Source organism: Anabrus simplex, chromosome 5 (genome assembly GCF_040414725.1).
Source record: "Anabrus simplex isolate iqAnaSimp1 chromosome 5, ASM4041472v1, whole genome shotgun sequence".
Lineage (NCBI taxonomy): Eukaryota > Metazoa > Arthropoda > Insecta > Orthoptera > Tettigoniidae > Anabrus > Anabrus simplex.
Genome location: NC_090269.1, coordinates 254,961,607 through 254,978,977, shown reverse-complemented (window position 1 = coordinate 254,978,977; position 17,371 = coordinate 254,961,607). Strand labels below are relative to the sequence as shown.

At 39.1% G+C, this 17,371-nt stretch overlaps 1 protein-coding gene across 1 annotated transcript in view; it reads right to left on the bottom strand.

Moving 5' to 3' along the window:
- Positions 1 to 17,371, bottom strand: part of Dhc16F (Dynein heavy chain at 16F) — a 1,052,459-nt gene that overhangs the window by 511,541 nt on the left and 523,547 nt on the right. The window lies entirely within an intron of this gene.

Sequence of the window (17,371 nt, the reverse complement as noted above, 5' to 3'; positions counted from 1 at the left end):
AAAGCACTTACACTGATAGCAAAATACAGCAATATGTAGAAGGACCTGCTATTCAATACAAGGTTTCCTGTTATATTTTATAAACACCAAGTAAGTTACAGGATTGTGAGCAACTGCAGAAACGACCACAACAATGTGTTGAGGTAGATAGGAACAATGGTATGATGGTAAATGAGATTATCAGATTATAAGTTTCACCAAGAAAAGTCCTTGCAGTACTACTGTGTTCATGAGGTGGAAAAACCTCACAGGGATCACTAGTGAGTACTTAGGTGTTAATGTAAGGAAAGATCTTCATTGGTGGGGTAATGACATTAATGAGGTTGTAAATAAAGGTTACAAATCTCTTCATGTGCTTATGAGGATATCTATGGGTTGTAGTAAGAATGTAAAGGAGAGGACATAAAAGTCTCAGGTAAAACCCCCATTAGAGTATGATTCCAGTGTATGGAACCCACATCAGGATTACTTGATGCAAAAATTGGGAAAGATCCAAAGGAAAGGAGTACGATTTGTTCTAAGAGATTTTCAACAAAAGAGGAGTGTTAAGAAAATGTTGCAAATTTTGCGTTGGGAAGACTTGGGAGTAAGGAGACAAGCTGCTTGACTAGGTGGTATGTTCTTATGTTCTGAGCTTTCAGTGGAGAGATGGCGTAGAATGACTTTAGTAGATGAATATGATTGAGTGGAACTTTTAAAGGTGGGAATGATCATAAAATGAAGATAAAGTTTTGATAAAAGAGGAAACATTAGGGCAAATATCCATTTATAAAAAGAGGAATTAGGGATTGGAATAACCAAGGGAAATGTCAGATAAATTTCCAAGTTTTTTGAAATCATTTAAAAAGAGAAAGACTAGGTAATCTGCCACCTGAAAAATAGACCCAAATGATGCAGATAAATAATGACCGACGGACGGACGGACTGATTGATTGATTGATTGATTGATTGATTGATTGATTGATTGATTGATTGATTGATTGATTGATTGAATTTTGTACTTTATATTTAAATACAGTATATTTTGAATTTAAACAATATTGCATGTACATAGAAGTAAAATATTTGTCCTTTTCACTCAAACAATAGTTCCCATGGTTCATCTGAAAAATGTGTCAGCCGAAATCGTACTGTGGTTGTGGGTTCTGTGATCAATAAAACTAGAAGAAAGTTATCTGGACTTACAACATGTAAATATTAAAAAAAAAAACAGTTAAATTATTTATAACAAAGCTCCAAATAACCAGGAAGCCACTATGATCGTTGGTCGAGCCTCCTGGATGGAAGCAGATGACCGAGGGTGACCGCGACGCTCACCTATTGTAGGACCTAATTGGTATGGTTTTCTTAACTTTTATAAAAATTTTACTTTGTTATTTGTTTTTCGGGTTTTCTTTTTATTATTTTATTTTCATTTATTTTTATTAAGTGTTTAATACAATACACCTTCCTTTTTCAAGAAAGTATATAAATATTAATTTCTTACCAATTTTGTATTCCATTGAGATTATAACATACAAGTAAAAGGAAAAGAAACTTATCAATTTATTAATATAAACAATAGCACTAAACTAGAAATAAAAATTTCAGGCTTAATAATAAAACATAGGTACTACTGTTTCAACTTTATATTTATCAATGATTAGTAATGGCAATTTTGTATTATGTTTACAAATGACCTATTACACAATGTCCACTTTACAAAAGTAATAAATAAATATTACCATTTATCTAAGATAAAAACTAACAGTTCAATCACACCGGTAGTTTTTCAAAGTCCCATTTTTCTAAGATCCAGCTGTCTCATTTAGAGTCACTACTTTCTGTGGCTGCCCCATTGTTGCTACTGCACAGATGGCAGCATATTGTTACTGTGTTCTCTCCACAAATAGGCGATACACATTTTACATATCTGACAGTCAAATATTTTCTTTGGGCATCGGCCGCATTTTCCCCTTCCACCAGTTCTCACGTGCTGCAATGGTGCTGACGCCCCTTTTTCAATTCCAAGATACTTTCTAATTTTAAGTTGCAGATCATTTTTCAAACCATTGTATGAGACTCTTGCAGTCATGTGTCTTTATGAGATATAGACCCAAGGTTTTCAGAAATTTTCTTCTTGAGATCTTATCTCCAGTATTGAAATTCAGAATGATTTGTGAATTTATTGCACCAATGTCAAGAAAAGAAAAAAATATTCAAAGAAGACAACAAAATGAGATTCTTGCAACTGAGTACTCAGACTTCCTGCCATCAACAACATCCACCGTCTTTGATAAGGTTATAGAAAGTCACAACAACAGGCTTTCTTTTTGGTCTCTGGAAGCTTCATCAATCTCATTGGAATCATGCATCGTCAATACAAGGATGACGTTTTGATATCTCTTAGGAGTAAAAGACACGACCAATGCATTTTCGCCAAATGCAAAGAGACTACTGAAAGGAGGCCTTTGTCTAGTGTTTACAATTTGTAAAGGTACTTTACACTTGTTTTTCTTCAAATTCACTATGACCGTTAAATTATTTTGAGTAGCCAACTCGTTCACAACAGGCACAGAGGAGAACCAATTATCCATTGTCACATTACGACTAGAGCCTTGAACTGGTAAAGTCATTCTCTTCACAACAGCACTTCATGTATTATCTGAATGAAAAGTCTCTCTGGTTGATTTCCATAATAACCTTGAATATTCTGTGTATGAAACATTCTTGCATCTACTACAGCAAACAACTTCAAACCATATTTTGCCGGCTTTTTGGCATGTATTGACGGAAGCTTCTGTAAAACTTTCAAACAAAGAGACTCATAACATGTAATAAGGAACACCTTCATCGAAAATACTCTAACATGAACCTATAATTTTGACATTAATGGCCAATATTGTTCTGTACTGACTGTAATCAATATTATAATTTTATGGAACCACCTTGTCAATACATTACTATACCATATCCCCTTGTGGGCGGCTAATAGGGGCCCCAGGGGCTCTGAACTTGGGAGTGTGGTTTGGCAACCACAGGGCCCATAGCTGTGTTCTGGTATTGCTTCCACTTACTTGTCCCAGGCTCCTCACCTTCATCTATCCTATCTGACTTCCCTTGGTCAACTCTTACTCTTTTCTGACCCTAACGGTATTACGTATGGATAGAGCCCTGCATGGATGCGGGTATCCGCGGATTTATCATTAAAGGCACCATTCATTTATCCGCAGATATCCATGAAGATAATGTCTTGGTGGATGCAAACTGCATGGCAGTGTGGATAATTTTGCTGATAATTTCTAAATAATGAAATTTATTAATTTTCACTCAGGTGAATTCTTAGTTTTGCTTGTGGTTAGATGACCCATGACAGTGGTATGGGAGAATGGCGATATATAAAGAGCCTTGAGACCATAAAGCCATAAATCTGACCTAAGCCTAACTGGTTCCTGTCCGCAATAAATGGAAGGAAGGAACAAGGGTCAATACGTCGGTAGTTGTCGCAAGAGAAAATCCCTCCTAAACCTATGACTGGTGCCAGGTATCAGGCCTACTGTATTATGTTAACAGATCTATCCATTTCAATATATTGTGTGTAACATACTGTAGTTAAATATTTACAATATCCGCAGAAAACCATTCGTGGATGCAGGTGCGGATGCGGATAATATTTTGCATATCCATGCAGGGCTCTATGTATGGAGCCCTATGAATCTTTCATTTTCATGCCAGTTTAAGCAACAATCTTAACATACTGGTGACTGAATACTGATGCCTTCTGTAAATCCTCACATATACCCTCCCCTTGTTCATTAATGATTCCAGAATGATATTCTTGGCACCTGTTCCTACCTTAAAATAGCTATTATTTATTTGATACTTCCTACAATGATAGGCAGGCTAAAACTGACAAAGTATACCATAACACTTAAATACTAAATGCATGTTTAACCATAGAGAGTTTTTATGAGTTAGTCCTTCTTGTATGCAGTACCGTACTATAAACGTAATTTCTAACAATTTGGATGGTGCCTTTAATGATCAAGACATCTCAATCACAATATAGATTCTTGGGAATGCCAACACTTATGAAAATCTCAACTAAGAATTTTGATATGGTTCCTCTTGCTCTAATGAAAAGGCCTAGAACCCTTGATACTGGAGATGATGTAAGATTCTTTGAAGGAGCTGATGGTTGGTTCATAGATGGCTCGCTTCTTCGTGCCTACCTCTGCTAGCTGACTGGAGTCGACCTCACATTTAATGCTGGGATCCAGAATATATGCAAAGCCCTTTCCTCGGTCACTTGCGATTACATCTATTCTCCGGTTGCTTCTACCATCAGTAACACATGCCACCTGTTTATGTACACTACCGGTCAAAAGTTTTCGATCACCTATCACAACTATGGATTTGTGGTTAAAAGAGAGATGTAGTTTTAAATAATCTATCATAGCCCTGTTCTGATAATAAAACAAACATAAACATGTAAAGACAGAACGACTCTGTTGTGTATTTGACCAGTTCTCCGCATGGAGGGTCACTGATGAGTAACCACAACAACAATGACGTGTTTTACCCAAGACGTGTCCACTCGAATAGGCCTCATTCCTTCAGCTGTTTGTGTAGCAAGCAGTTCACATTAGTTTTCAGTACACTGCGTGCAGCTAGCAGTGTGTTTGTGTATCTGATCAGGTGCATATCATATTACCTCCAAATGGGACAGAAGCAGGAGACTGGAACTGAAAAACGTGCTGTAATTGTAGCCCTGCATCACGAAGGGTATTCTAGTAGGACAATAGCAACAAAGGTTGGCGTAGCCCAATCTACAGTGGTGCATACATTGCAGCGGTTCAAGCAAACTGGTGTCAATGCAAGTGTTTCGTGATCTGTAAGACCCTGTGTAACATCATACAGGGAAGATCAGTTCATATGTGTACAGAGTAAATGCCAGAGGACTCGTACGGCACCTAAAATTTGCGAGGAAGTCAATAATATGCGAGCTGCTCCAATCTCTGTCTCAACAGTGCAACATCGTCTTCGTGAACGAGGTTTAAAGGGGTGCATAGCACCCAAAAGACCTTTAATATGGACACAAAACAAGGTGAAAAGAATGCAATGGGCACAGCAACATAAAAACTGGAGCATGCAGCAATGGTCCAAGGTGTTATTCACGGATGCATCGAAGTTTGAAGTATTTGGGAGCCATCGTCAAATGTTTGTTCATCGACTTCGTGGAGAACGTATGAAGAGTCAGTGCGTGACACCTATGGTGAAGCATGGTGGAGGGTCGGTTATGGTGTGGGGATGTTTTGCGGGTGATAAAGTCGGTGAGCTAGTGTGAATTAATGGAACATTAAAGAAGGACGGATATCACAGGATACTGATCAACAATGCAGTTCCATCTGGCAAGAGGGTTATTGGTCATGGGTTTGTTCTGCAGCAGGACAATGACTCCAAACATTCTTCTAAGTTGTATAGAGGGTATGTCAATAGAAAAGAGAAATGTGGGGAACTGAAAAATATGATTTGGCCAAGCAGGGAGGTCCGAAAACTGAGGTCAACTAATGTTGAAGAGCTATGGAATAATTTACAGAGCTGTTGGATTGCAATATCTACACAAACACTACAAAATCTTATTTCCAGAATGCCAAGAGTTTGTGCAGCTGTTCGGAGGGCAAAGGGTGGATACTTTGAAGAGGCTAAAATATAAACCATATTGTATTGTACTTAATGATAGAGAGAGAACATATATATTTTGTTGGTCTATTTTTACGATGTGTTTGTACATTGAAATAAAATATCTAGTTTTGTGCATAGGTGATTGAAAACTTTTGACTGGTAGTGTACCTTGTAACATTTATGGGAGAATGCTGCTGCAATACTAGAGCTTATTCTGTTGTGCCTAACATTCCTAACCAAGTCTCCCTGTGGACATGAACCAAGAACATAAGCCAGGGTGCCAGGCTGACTTTAGTGTTTGCAATGAACTCATTCCCAGCTACATCCAGTGAGATACTCTTCCATTTTTCAATAAAATTTGCATGACAGGCAATTATGCTTGCCGTCATGTTATCCGTAGCTGACTTCATTGCTAGATCCAATTTCCTAGAAAGTTCCTTCAATTTCTCCTCACTTTGAAACCATTTCTAACTCTATTTCTTTCCAATCTGCACCTCCTTCTTAGTGTTTTTATATCTCCATTACAATATAGCGTATCTTTACCATTCTTTACCACCTTACGAGGTATATAGCTGTATTTCTACAACTGTTTTAAACCCATCACACAGACTACTTACATTTTTATTTATTTTATACTGATCATAATTACTTATCAAAAATACTCTCATGCCTGTCTTATCAACCATATGGTACTGCCTAATATCCCTACTTTTACAACCATTCTTTCTATAGCATTTCTTTTTAACTATGACTAAAACAGCTTCCTTATACCATCAATTACACCATCTATTACTTCAGTTTCTCTACAGAGCTCATCTGGGTTTACCAGCATCACATTCAGAATATTCTTTCCTCTAGTTGGTTCCATCACTTTCTGATTCACTGTCCTTCCCACATTAACTTATTTACCATTTGCTGGTCATGCTTCCTACCATTCGCAATACCTTCCCAATTGATATTTGTTAAAATGAGGTCACCCACTACAATCATGTTCCTTTCCAGGTCATTTCCCACATAGCTGCTTATCTTATCAAATAATTCTGCATCAGCAGCAGTGCCACCCTTTCCAGTTCCGTACACTCCATCAACATCAAGTTCAATCAATCAATACTGATCTGCATTTAGGGCAGTCGCCCAGGTGGCAGATTCCCTATCTGTTGCTTTCCTAGCCTTTTCCTACATGATTTCAAAGAAATTGGAAATTTATTGAACATTTCCCCTGGTAAGTTATTCCAATTCCTAACTCCCCTTCCTATAAATGAATATTTGCCCCAGTTTGTCCTCTTGAATTCCAACTTTATCTTCATATTGTGATCTTTCCTACTTTTATAAACGCCATTCAAACTTATTCGTCTACTAATGTCATTCCACGCCATCTCTCCGCTGACAGCTCGGAACATACCACTTAATTGAAATAATAACATTAAGTCATTTATTAGACCACCTAATCAATACAAAATCATCTTGGATGATTTACATAAATTTGTAAATATCATCAATACGGACCAAAAATGATATTTATTACATGTAACATACCACTCAGTCAAGCAGCTCTTCTTCTTTCTCTCAATTCTTCCCAACCCAAACATTGCAACATTTTTGTAACACTACTCCTTTGTCGGAAATCACCCAGAATAAATCGAGCTGCTTTTCTTTGGATTTTTTCCAGTTCTTGAATCAGGTAATCCTGGTGAGGGTCCGATACACCGGAACCATACTCTAGTTGGGGTCTTACCAGAGACTTATATGCACTCTCCTTTACATCCTTACTACAACCCCTAAACACCCTCATAACCATGTGCAGAGATCTGTACCCTTTATTTACAATCCCATTTATGTGATTACCCCAATGAAGATCTTTCCTTATATTAATACCTAGATACTTACAATGATCCCCAAAAGGAACTTTCACCCCATCAACGCAGTAATTAAAACTGAGAGGACTTTTCCTATTTGTGAAACTCACAACCTGACTTTTAACCCTGTTTATCAACATACCATTGCCTGCTGTCCATCTCACAACATTTTCGAGGTCTCGTTGCAGTTGCTCACAATCTTGTAACTTATTTATCACTCTATAGAGAATAACATCATCCGCAAAAAGCCTTACCTTCGATTCCACTCCTTTACTCATATCATTTATATATATAAGAAAACATAAAGGTCTGATAATACTGCCTTGGGGAATTCCCCTCTTAATTATTACAGGGTCAGATAAAGCTTCACTTACCCTAATTCCCTGAGACCTATTTTCTAGAAATATAGCAACCCATTCAGTCACTCTTTTGTCTAGTCCAATTGCACTCATTTTTGCCAGTAGTCTCCCATGATCCACCCTATCAAATGCTTTAGACATGTCAATCGTGATACAGTCCATTTGACCTCCAGAATCCAAGATATCTGCTATATCTTGCTGGAATCCTACAAGTTCAGCTTCAGTGGAATAACCTTTCCTAAAACCGAATTGCCTTCTATCGAACCAGTATTAATTTCACAAACATGTCTAATATAATCAGAAAGAATGCCTTCCCAAAGCTTGCATACAATGCATGTCAAACTTACTGGCCTGTAATTTTCAGCTTTATATCTATCACCCTTTCCTTTATACACAGGGGCTACTATAGCAACTCTCCATTCATCTGGTATAGCTCCTCCGACCAAACAATAATCAAATAAGTACTTCAGATATGGTACTATATCCCAACCCATTGTCTTTAGTATATCCCCAGAAATCTGATCAATTCCAGCCGCTTTTCTAGTTTTCAACTTTTGTATCTTATTGTAAATGTCATTGTTATCATATGTAAATTTTATTACTTCTTTGGTCTTAGTCTCCTCCTCTATCTCGACATTATCCTTGTAACCAACAATCTTTACATACTGCTGACTGAATACTTCTGCCTTTTGAAGATCCTCACATACACAATTCCCTTGTTCATTAATTATTCCTGGAATGTCCTTCTTGGAACCTGTTTCTGCCTTAAAATACCTATACATACTCTTCCATTTTTCACTAAAATTTGTATGACTGCCAATTATGCTTGCCATCATGTTATCCTTAGTTGCCTTCTTTGCTAGATTCAATTTTCTAGTAAGTTCCTTCAATTTCTCCTTACTTCCACAGCCATTTCTAACTCTATTTCTTTCCAGTCTGCACCTCCTTCTTAGTCTCTTTATTCTCTATTATAATAAGGTGGCTCTTTACCATTCTTTACCACTCTTAAAGGTACAAACCTGTTTTCGCATTCCTCAACAACTTCTTTAAACCCATCCCAGAGTCTGTTTACATTTTTATTTACCGTTTTCCACCGATCATAGTTACTTTATAGAAACTGCCTCATGCCTGCTTTATCAGCCATATGGTACTGCCTAACAGTCCTACTTTTTAGACCTTCCTTTCTATCACATTTATTTTTAACTACCACAAAAACAGCTTCATGATCACTAATACCATCTATTACTTCAGTTTCCCTATAGAGCTCATCTGGTTTTATCAGCACCACATCCAGGATATTTTTCCCTCTGGTTGGTTCCATCACTTTCTGAATCAGCTGTCCTTCCCATATTAACTTATTTGCCATTTGTTGGTCATGCTTCCTGTCATTCTCATTTCCTTCCCAACTGACATCTGGCAAATTCAGATCTCCCGCTACAATCACATTTCTTTCCATGTCGTTTCCCACATAGCTGACTATTCTATCAAATAATTCCGAATCCGCATCAGTGCTACCCTTTCCTGATCTGTACACTCCAAATATATCAAGTTGCCTATTATCTTTAGAAATGAGCCTTACACCTAGAATTTCATGAGTCTCATCTTTAACTTTTTCGTAGCTTACAAATTCTTCTTCCACCAGAATGAACACTCCCTCTCCCACCATTCCTATCCTATCTCTACGATACACACTCCAGTGCCATGAGAAAATTTCTGCATCCATTATATCATTTCTCAGCCATGATTCAACTCCTATTACAATATTTGGTAAATATATATATATATTAAATTACTTAATTCTATTCCTTTCCTTACAATACTTCTACAGTTCAACACTAACAATTTTATGTCATCCCTACTTGATTTCCAGTTCCCTGTTCCCTTATCACCGCTCTCTAGGCCATCCCGTTTCCCTGAATGTACCTCCCTATTACCCTTCCAAACAAATTTCCTAACTTATACGTACCACTGCGGTTTAAATGAAGGCCATCCGAGCGCAGATCCCTATCCTCCTACCCACCCATTAGGATCTAGAGATTCCACTCCTAGTTTCCCACATACCCACTCCATAGTCTCATTTAAATCCCCAATCACCCTCCAGTCAGCATCCCTCCTACAGAGTATTCCACTAATAACAATCTCTGCTTTCTTAAACTTCACCCGTGCTGCATTTACCAGATCCCACACATCTCCAACTATGTTGGTACTTATATCAGCTTGCCCTACGTTGATGGTACCAACGTGAAACACTACCACCTTCTCCTTCCCCTCCTCCCTCTCTTCTACTTTCCTCAACATCTGCCTCAACCTAATTCCTGGATAACATTCTACCCTGGTTCCCTTTCCTCCACACACTTTCCCCACGTGTCTAACGATGGAATCCCCCATGACTAGAGCCTCAACCCTACCCACCTCATTTGATCCCCTCCTCTCCTGGTCAGCCCTATCTTTCCTGATAGCTGCAGAAGCTACTTCCTCCTCCCTTTTCTCCTTCCCATGACCCTGTTCCACCTGTCTTTTCCTATCCTCTACTCTACATTTCCCTTTCCTACCTTTTCCCTTCCTCCTACTTCCACACATCTCAGCAACAGTTCACTGTCCCTCATCTTCCCTCTGTTGTTCTACCTGGAGTGACTCGTACCGATTCCGCACAGACACCTGTCCTGAATTCTGATCCAGAATAGAGCCCTTAGCCTGCAATCTCCTTCCCTTTAGAACATTAGACCACCTGTCTTCTAGAACTCCTCTCTTTCCTTCCCCTCCCTCTTGTACACCTACTGTAATCTGTACATTGTTTGAAAGAGTCCTATCTTCCTTCCTGTCTTCTGTGAGAATCCTAATTATCTCCCTCAAACTTTGCAACTCCTCCCTCATACCCCTCAATGCCTCGCCACACCCACAGTAAGTACACTCGCGCTCCTTAGCCATTCTTTACGGGGGAAAAAATGAAATTAAAAAAAATAACCTATTTGCAAAAAATAAATGAACGGAGGGATATATTGTCTGGGATAGTACACAACAATAAGGTAATTAATATAGGACTACACTACAATACTACTTAGTTGTGCTCTACTTTTTAAATCCTACAACCACTAACAGGATAAAAACTGCTGTTAATTACTGAATATTGAAGGTAATATACAAGAACTACACAATTCCAAACTGCAATTAAGCCTATCCTAATTACAACAGTATTTTAGTAAGAGTTTCTACGGATACCTCTACTACACCAGTACTACACAAATATTTTACAATAATAAAATAAGCACACTAAATTCTAATAGGATATTACTCATATACTACTGTACAGTACACTACAGTAATTTTAAACTACTTCCAGATGTATCCTAATTACGATACCGGTACCGTATGTCACTACTAAGCACAACAGAAATGAAATTTGAAAGAACTACTGTACTCAAAGATTACCAATGAAGCTAAATGCTTAGACAAATTATTATTAGTATTATGGTCTAATAGATACACACGAAAGATAACACACGAATATAGCAGGCAAGATACGGCACTATCTAAATGTACTGTATCTATACTACAATGTATCTACAATACACTACACTGCGTTTGGTTAAATGCTTAAGTATCGAAAGGATTGCTGTACACGAAGAAAAACACGAATATAACTGGCAAGATACTATCTAATATATTATACCTTATCTTCACTACAATTCTACTGAAATGTAGTAGATTACTATTATTTTCCCTACTCCACGGGACGGAGAAAAAAAAAAGTGTCCTTAATTAGGCCTACTGAAAAATACGAGGTTGTCTACAATAATTTCTCAAATATTTCTATCAAAACTACTACTACTACTCCAGGGACTTGAACTGCAATTTACTGGGATATATGAACTTTATTATTATTAGCTAACCGCTCATAAATACTGAAAGATCGAGGGAGCGAAATATAAATTACGGATACTTTAACTACCTACTCAGAAGTACAAATGAATGGAATACAAGGTCAGCTGATTTTTATTTATATTTACCTACTTGACTACACTACACCCTTTGTTCATAACTGTAGCCAACAATGCAATATTTGAATACGAGGAGCGACAATAATCAATAACAATACAACAACTGTTAACTATTACTGTATAATCTCTTTAACTTCTTTTTAAATGGAAGTTTACAGGCGTATCATGTTTTTTAATGTAGTAAATTATTACCTTCACGATAGTTTGAACGGATATCCATACGAAATACCGGAGAAGTTGCTGCAGAAGTTACGGTACTATTCCTTATGATAATCTGCCTTTGTAAGTATAACCAATGAAACTACAGATATTTACAAATATTTTTAAAGTTAATATTATTACCTAAAGTATTTCCTAAACCTAGATTCGAAACAAGGTACACCTAGCTAGCCTACTTAACCTAGAAAACGTAATTTACTGAAGACCAACTGAATTACTTGTTACAAAATTTAAATAAATATCACTACTCCCAATTTCTACCAACAAGCACTAAACACCACTATATAAACAGCACTAAATGAATCAGATATACACAAAATTAAGCTATTTCAATAGGTTTTCACTACTTTATCACCACAATAATGCAAGAGCTCTCTCAACAGCCAACCGTTCTCAAGCGCATCTTTAGAGATGAGCCTTAAAACTAGAATTTCATGGCCATCTCTGTGCAGATCCCTATCCACCCATTAGGGTCTACAAATCACACTCCCAGTTTCCCACATACCCACTTCATATTCTCATTTACTGTAAATCCCTGATCACCTTCCAGTCAGTATCCAATTTAAACAGTATTCCACTGATAAAAATCTCTGCTCTCTTAAATTTCTCCCTTGCTGCATTAACCAGATTCCACATGTCCCCAACTATGTTGGTACTTATACCTGCTTGATTCACATCGCTGTTACCAATGTGAAAATCTACCCTCTTTTCCTTAGTCTCCTCCTTTTCTTCCATTTTCCTCAATATCTGCCTTAATGTAATTCCTGGATAACACTCTACCCTGGTTCCCTTTCCTCAACATACTTTCTCCATATGCATAACAATGACGTCCCCCATGACTAGAATCTTGACCCCACCCGCTTCATTTGAGCCCCTTCCATCCTAGTCTCCACTATCTCTCATGTTGGCTGGAAAACCTACTTCCTTCTCTCTTTTCTCCCTCTCACGAGCCTGTTCCACCTCTCTTTTCCAAACCTCTACTGAACATTATCCTTTCCTTCTACTTATCCCCTCCTCTGTAACAGTTTCCTGTTCCTCTGGGGTAGTTTGTGGGAGACTGATGATGAAAATGAGGGCAATTGGACTGGATAAGAGAGTGGTTGAATGGGTGGCTACATTTCTGGAAAGTAGAACTCAGAGAATTGGAGTCGGTGGGGCATTATCTGATCCTGTATTGATTGGGAGAGGGAGGTGGGAGTCCTGCAGCATAGTATTGTTGGACCTTTATGTTTTCTTACATATGTAAAGGATATGAGTAAGGATCTGGAATCACAGATAAGAATATTTTCAGATGATGTTATAATGTATAGAGTGGTAAAGGAGTTACAGGATTGTGACTGCAGGAGGTCTTAAACAATGTAGTGAGATGGACAGCTGACAATGGTATGAATATGAATGGGATGAAAAGTCAAGTTATGAGATTCACCAAGGGTAAGGGTCCTCTCAGTTTGAATTATTGTATTGAAGAGGTGATGGTACCTCATAAGGAACAATGTAAGTACCTGGGGGCTGGTATAAGGAATAATCTTCACTGGGGTAATAATATTAACGAGGTAGTTAAGAAAGGTTACAGATCTCTTCAAAAGGTTGTGAGGGTGTTTCGGATTTGTAGTGCGGATATGCAGGAGAGGGTGTATGGGTCTCTGGTGGAACTGCAGTTGGAGTGCGGTTCCAGTATATCGGACGCTCACCAGGACTGGTTGATGTGAGAACTGGAGAAAATTCTGGGTGATTTCCAACAATGGAGTAGTGTTGATAAAATGTTGCAAATTTTGGGATGGGAGGAAGTGGGAGTAAGGGGACAAGATGCTTGACTATTTGGTGCATTGATAAAGATGTTGATTTTCATAGGGGACCTGAAATAATTGTTCCGAATGAGTAAATTTATAATACCAATATAGTTGGTCCATTATTGGACATTATAAATTTTCCAGCTAACTCATTCCTGGTTGCCAGCGTTTTGCCCCAGTGTGCCAAGTGGGTGTGCCATTTACAAACTGATGAGCCCAATTTGGCACACTAGGGTGAAATGCTGGCAACCAGGAATGAGTTAGCTGGGAAATTTATAATGTCCAATAACGGACCAACTATATTGGTATTATGTGGTGTGTTTCGAGCTGTCAGTGCTGAGTTGGCATGGAATGAGAATAAGAATAACCTTGAATGGAGCTTTTAGAAGTAGGAAAGATCATAATATGAAGATAAAGTTGGAATTCAAGAGGAAATATTGGGGCAAATATTCATTTATAGGATGAGGAGTAAGGGATTGAAATACAATATCAACGGAAATGTTCAATAAATTTCCAAGTTCGTTTAAAATACACTGACTGACAGTGACAATGCAACACCAAGGAGGAGTGGTTCGAAAGGGATGAAAGTTGGGGAAAAAACAGAGACGGCACGGACGAATAATTGATGTTTATTTCAAACCGATATGCAGGTTACACAATGCGCACGGCATCGACTCAGTAGGATGTAGGACCACCGCGAATGGCGAAGCACGCAGAAACACATCGAGGTACAGAGTCAATAAGAGTGCGGATGGTGTCCTGAGGGATGCTTCTCCATTCTCTGTCAACCATTTGCCACAGTTAGTCGTCCGTACGAGGCTGGGGCAGAGTTTGCAAACGGCGTCCAATGAGATCCCACACGTGTTCGATTGGTGAGAGATCCGGAGAGTACGCTGGCCACGGAAGCATCTGTACACCTCGTAGAGCCTGTTGGGAGATGCGAGCAGTGTGTGGGCGGGCATTATCCTGCTGAAACAGAGCATTGGGCAGCCCCTGAAGGTACGGGAGTGCCACCGGCCGCAGCACATGCTGCACGTAGCGGTGGGCATTTAACGTGCCTTGAATACGCACTAGAGGTGACGTGGAATCATACGCAATAGCGCCCCAAACCATGATGCCGCGTTGTCTAGCGGTAGGGCGCTCCACAGTTACTGCCGGATTTGACCTTTCTCCACGCCGACGCCACACTCGTCTGCAGTGACTATCACTGACAGAACAGAAGCGTGACTCATCGGAGAACACGCCGTTCTGCCATTCCCTCATCCAAGTCGCTCTAGCCCGGCACCATGCCAGGCGTGCACGTCTATGCTGTGGAGTCAATGGTAGTCTTCTGAGCGGACACCGGGAGTGCGGGCCTCCTTCAACCAATCGACGGGAAATTGTTCTGGTCGATATTGGAACAGCCAGGGTGTCTTGCACATGCTGAAGAAAGGCGGTTGACGTGGCGTGTGGGGCTGCCACCGCTTGGCGGCGGATGCGCCGATCCTCGCGTGCTGACGTCACTCGGGCTGCGCCTGGACCCCTCGCACGTGTCACATGTCCCTGCGCCAACCATCTTCGCCACAGGTGCTGCACCGTGGACACATCCCTATGGGTATTGGCTGCGATTTGACGAAGCGACCAACCTGCCCTTCTAAGCCCGATCACCATACCCCTTGTAAAGTCGTCTGTCTGCTGGAAATGCCTCCATTGATGGCGGCCTGGCATTCTTAGCTATACACGTGTCCTGTGGCACACGACAACACGTTCTACAATGACTGTCAGCTGAGAAATCACGGTACGAAGTGGGCCATTCGCCAACGCTGTGTCCCATTTATCGTTCGCTACGTGCGCAGCACAGCGGCGCATTTCACATCATGAGCATACCTCAGTGACGTCAGTCTACCCTGCAATTGGCATAAAGTTCTGACCACTCCTTCTTGGTGTTGCATTTGCTCTGTCAGTCAGTGTATATGACAAAGCTAGGTGAAAAAATTTATAGGGAATCTGCCACCCTAAATGCAGGTCACCGATGATTGACCTGGCCCCATCTGACTATCACCTCTTCGCATCAATGGGGCATGCGCTCCCAGAGCAGCACTTCAGCAATTTCGAGGAAGTTGGAAAATGGCTCGACGAATGGTTTGCTGCAAGAGACAAGCAGTATTTCTGGCATGGTATTCATAACTTACCTGAAAGATGCGCGAAGTATGTAGAAACCGATGGCCAATATTTTGAGTAAACAAAAAATTAATTTCCCTTGAAAATTATGTGGTTTTTTTTACCACAAAAACTGGCATACACCGCGTAGTTCCATAGGGGATGGTTCCAGACTACCTTAAAATACAGTACCCTGATAGGCTAAATTTTGCTACATACCCCCGAGTTTGATTGGCTAGAGAACATAGTTACAAACATGTGGTAGCCAGATTACAATTCAGGAGGAACCAGGTGAAGTGTTGACAACTTCGGTACATTAAGGGAACAATCCTCAGAAATAAAGGTTTACCACCTATGGAAAAAAAATATCTTCAGCAATTAGTTTGTATCTAGCTATTAGCTGTCACTAGCAAATAGATGGCAGAGCCATCTAACTTTCGAAGAAGAAAGTTTTTGAAAATTTTTAAAAGTTCATGTTCACTGACACAGATGACCTAGAGAAGGCATACAGTTTAAGTATAGAGGGAAGGTGTACCCCTGGTAAAATAATAATAATAATAATAATAATAATAATAATAATAATAATAATAATAATAATAATAATAATAATAATAATAATAATAATAATAATAATAAATAAGTCCAAAACAAAAGTAATGGAGTGCAGTTGAACGAAGGCAGGTGATGTACGAAATATTAGATTAGGAAATGAAGTCTTAAAGGAAGTAGATGAATATTGTTACTTGGGTAGTAAAATAACTAACGATGGCAGAAGTAAGGAGGACATAAAATGCAGACTAGCACAAGCAAGGAAGAGCTTTCTTAAGAAAAGAAATTTGCTCACTTCAAACATTGATATCAGAATTAGAAAGAAGTTTTTAAAGACTTTCGTGTGGAGCGTGACATTGTATGGAAGTGAAACATGGACGATAACTAGCTCAGGAAGAAAGAGAATAGAAGCTTTTGAAATGTGGTGTTACAGAAGAATGCTGAAGGTGAGATGGATAGATCGAATCACGAATGAAGAGATACTGAATCGAATTGGTGAGAGGAGATTGATTTGGCTAAATTTGACGAGAAGAAGAGATAGAATGATAGGACACATCTTGAGACACCCAGGATGTTCAGTTGGTTTTTGAAGGAAGTGTAGGTGGTGAGAACGGTAGGGGTAGACCAAGGTATGAATATGACAAGCAGATAAGAGCAGATGTAGGATGCAGTAGTTACGTAGAAATGAAAATGTTAGCACAGAATAGGGTAGCATGGAGAGCTGCATCAAACCAGTCTACGGACTGATGACTCAAACACACAATAATAATAGTAATAATAATAATAATAATAATAAT